The 4202-nt window shown below is 40.4% G+C and overlaps 1 long non-coding RNA gene across 1 annotated transcript; it reads left to right on the top strand.

Annotated features, from left to right (window-relative positions):
• Nucleotides 1-274: 274 nt before the first annotated feature.
• LOC117797422 lies at nt 275-2572 on the top strand. Its single transcript, XR_004622376.1, has 3 exons — nt 275-335; nt 1555-1674; nt 2450-2572. It is a non-coding gene; the product is annotated as an uncharacterized LOC117797422 (long non-coding RNA).
• The last annotated feature ends 1630 nt before the right edge of the window (nt 2573-4202 follow it).

Genomic DNA, 4202 nt, shown 5'->3' with positions numbered 1-4202 from the left:
AATGCACTTCCCCTGAGTCCCCACTCTGTGTCTTCTCCGGGTTGAGTGCTGGGGGGTGTGGAATAGTGGGACCACGTCCCAGCTCCCATAGAGACCACAGCCCAGTAGAGGAGGCCGACGTGAAAATGACTGACGAGAACCCCACATCCTCACTGCTGTAATAGAAAGACAGCACGCTGCTTGAACAGGTGTTCAGCCGTGAGGAGCAAAGCAGGTATCATTTGACCTTACCTTTGAATGATGCATTGGATTTTGATAGGTGGAGATGGAAGTCCTGGCTGAGAGCACAGTTTGTGTAAAGGCGGAGAGGGACAGGAGAGCCTGGTGTTCTCAAGGTACTGGACGGTTCCTGAGGGGTATCTCTAACTGCTTACCTGCCACCCTTGCTCATGCCACTTCCTGATACCTAGCTCTTTCTAGCATTGTTTACTCTTTGCCTTCTCTCTTGCAAAGTCTCCTCTCTCTTTATTGCAGTTGCTCCTTTTGCCCCCACATGCCATAATCATTTCCAATAAATTCTCTAATTAATGAACATAAGAATGAGCAAATACTGCATGCCAGGTGCTGAGGTATATGCTTGGAAAGACAATGGAGAACAAGACCTCCTCCTTCCTTCAAAGATCTTGCAGCTTGGTTCTTTCCAGCAACGTTTCCCTTAACACAGAAGTTTGGCATTGTTGAGGCAAAAATCTCACTTTGTAGTGATACCACAGAATTTTGACTCTGTCATGCATGGGCCTGTACTTCTGGCTGTTTATCTCCAATCTGACTTAGAAAGGACTGAAGTCAAGGTGTTTTCTCAATCAAGTGCAAGAGTTTGTACTTCCTTCTAGCTCAACAAAGCCCTTGAGGGAGTTTGGGGTTATTGTTTTTGAAACCTTGAAAGCTGGGCAGGCGGTTGCATTATTCCTACTTCGATTGGTGGGTGTTCGCTGCTGAGCTCAAACGTAGCTTTTGTTGCTGGGACTTGTGTTCTAATTCTTTTCAGGCATCTCAGGGATGAACGAATTGAGTACCGCAGATTTTTAAAAACAGTTCTCAACTATTCCATTCCAGGCAAAATCTCTGCACCCTCCTAGCAATTTCCACATGAGGTCTTTGTGTCTCCCAGTTCGCCCTCGCTGCTGCTTTCAGGCGATAGGGAGGGTGTCATTTCATTTCTTTCTTTGCCTCCCTTTCCTGTTTTTCCTCTTTCTCCATAAGGAAGAGTCCGTTTTCATTTTGTGCGTGTGTCTGCTCTGCATTTGAGGAAGGAGGGTCTTGGTGAGTTGTCACCTTTTCTTGGAGTGTGGTTCTGTTCATCTTAGAAATAAAGCAACAGGCTGGGTGGTCTAGTCAGTTGCACTTGGGTCTCAATAATTAGAACCCTGTGGATGAAATATTAACAAAGTGAGGAGAAGGAGCCTATTCCCTCTAACTTGAAACTGAGTTTCCATTTTGGCCTCTATGGTACCAAAATAAAACTGAAAAGAAAAAAAAAAGCCCCAAACCGCTCTTACTAAGGAATACTCACTATCTACCTCCCCCTTCTTCCCATGGTGCTTCTGTTCATAGAGGTGGTCGATTGTGTCCCATGGGAACTGGATTTGGGGAAGAGGAGTCTGTTGAATTGATTCCCTACTCCATGAGGATACAGCGAAGAAAGGCAGGAAACCCAGTCTTGCACACAAAGTGGTAAGGAGGCAGCATCCTTTAGGATCTCCGACTATAATGACAAAAGAGGGGAGGAGGCTCTGGATACATTTGTTGAAGCTCTGTGGTTTCACTCTTCTGAAGTTCTAGTTTCTTTCTTTCTTTCTTTCTTTCTTTCTTTCTTTCTTTCTTTCTTTCTTTCTTTCTTTTTCTTTCTTTCTCTGTCTCTGTTGGAGGGAGGAGAAATGATTGCTACGCTCTTTATCATGTGTGATGTTGTGGTTAGCCATGCCTGTCCTCCCTTCTTAACTTCCTTGTGGATGTACATTTGCCTACCACTAATAGCAACACTCAAAATTATTTTATAGTCATGATGATCTCCTACATAGCAGCCCAGGATAGGGCTGCAAACTTTTTGGAGCAGGTAGGAAGATGAAATCTAATACCATTTTCCAGCTTTAAACATCATTACCCACTTGCACAGCAAAAATTGAGACATTTCACAGGGCACTGAATTTAGTTTTTCCTCACAGGGGAAAGGTCAGAAAAGAGGAGCAAAATTAATTTGGAAAGAGACTGACTATAAATGAATTGAATTAAACAGAGTCAAAGGACTCATCATCCTGGAAAAGTTGAATAAAAATTTTAAAAGAGGACCTTTCCTGTGTTATGTTTTCATTCAAAAAATAGAACTGGACTTTTTCTCCTCTTACCTTCCCCACTTCTGCCCTCAACTTCCATATAAATACACTAAACAACACTTCAGGCTTTTCTTTGTGACCTAATATGTTCAGACACTGTTGCTTGTTTGTTTCAGTTTTCTTGTAGGTTTCGATATTGAACACATGCAGGCTGGCTCCAGGCATCTGCCCAACAGAGATCTCCCCGGATGTGGGCCTAGAAGACAATGATAGAACACTCCAAAGGTCAAGTGTGGCTAATGCTTTTCTCCATCTGGTAATGTATCTGGGTTTTTTTTTTTTCTCCTTCTTGCTGTCTCTCCACGGGAGTGCTGCTAAAAAAAACGAGTGATTAAGTACACAAAACTGTCCAACTCAAGGGAATCCCAGCATATCAAAGAGGCTAATAACTTCTTGGCAAGTTCCCATGCCTGAGCAAAATAGACAAGTTTATCAGCACTGGTGGTTCAAGGTGGAAAAAAAATATCAGCAACTTTAGAAAAGTCTGGTCTATTTGAATACTCTGCAAAGCATAAATAGCTCTGGCACCAAGGATTCTAGAAACTCAGTGACACTGCTCTGTCAGACTATTTGTTTGTCTTAAGCCAGTACCATACTGTTTTAATTGTTGTCACTTCGGAATATATTTTGAAGTAAGGAATTGTGATGCTTCCAGCTTTGTTCTCCTTTCTCAAGATTATTTTGGCATTTGGGGTCCTTTGTGGTGCTATATGAATTTTAGAATTGGTTTTTCTATTTCTGTAGAAAATACCACTGAGATTTTGACAGGGATTGCATTAAATTCATAGATTGCTTTGGGTAGTATGGACAATTTTAAAATATTAGTTCTTCCAATTGAACACAAGACATCTTTCCATTTATTTGTGTCTTTTTAAATTTTTTTTCACCAGTGTTTTGTCATTTTCAGTGTACAAATCTTTTTATCTTCTTGGCTAAGTTTATTCCTGAGTATTTTATTCCTTTTGATGCTATTATAAATGGGATTGTTTTCCTAATTTCCTTTTCAAATAGTTCAACATTAGTATATAGAAATGCAGATTTTTCTATGTTGATTTTGTATCCTACAATTTTACTGAATTTATTAGTTCTAATATATTTTTGTTGTTGTTGGAGTCTTTAGTGTTTTCTATATATAAGATCCTATCATCTGCAAACAGAGACACCTTTCCTTCTTCCTTTCCTATTTGGATGACTTTTATTTCTTTTTAGTTGTTCAGGCTAGGACTTCCAGTACTATGTTGAATGGAAGTGGCCGTAGTATGAGAGGGCATACTTTCCTTGTTCCTGAGCTTAGTGGAAAAACTCTTAGCTTTTCACTATTGAATATGATATTAGCTGTGGACCTGTCATATATGGTTTTATTATGTTGAAGTGATTTCCTTCTATTTCTACCCTATTGAGAGTTTGTATCATGGAAGTTTTTAAAATTTAATCAAATGCTTTTTCTACATCTATTGAGATGATCATGTGATTTTTATCCTTCATTCTGTTGATGTGGCTTATCACATTAATTGATTTTCATATGTTGAGCCATCTTTGCATCCTTGGAGTAAATCCCACTTGGCCATGGTGTATATGATCCTTTCAACGTGCTGTTGAATTCAGTTTGCTTGTGTTACAAAGGAATTTTAAACAGTGTTTAACTTAAAAAATATACAATGTTTAAAAAACTTAAAAAGATTAATAATGAGGGGCGCCTGGGTGGCTCAGTCCGTTGAGCATCCAACTCTTGGTTTCACCTCAGGTCATCATCTCAGGGTTGTGGCATGCAGCCCCATGCCATCGGGCTCAGCACTTAGCAGGGAATCTGCTGGAGATTCTCTCTCTCCCTCTGTCCTTCCCCCCACTCAAGTATGAACATGCATTCTC

The sequence above is a fragment of the Ailuropoda melanoleuca genome, chromosome X (genome assembly GCF_002007445.2).
Source record: "Ailuropoda melanoleuca isolate Jingjing chromosome X, ASM200744v2, whole genome shotgun sequence".
Taxonomy (NCBI): domain Eukaryota; kingdom Metazoa; phylum Chordata; class Mammalia; order Carnivora; family Ursidae; genus Ailuropoda; species Ailuropoda melanoleuca.
The sequence above is the reverse complement of the archived record's forward strand: the minus strand, read 5'-3'. Positions and strand labels throughout refer to the sequence as shown.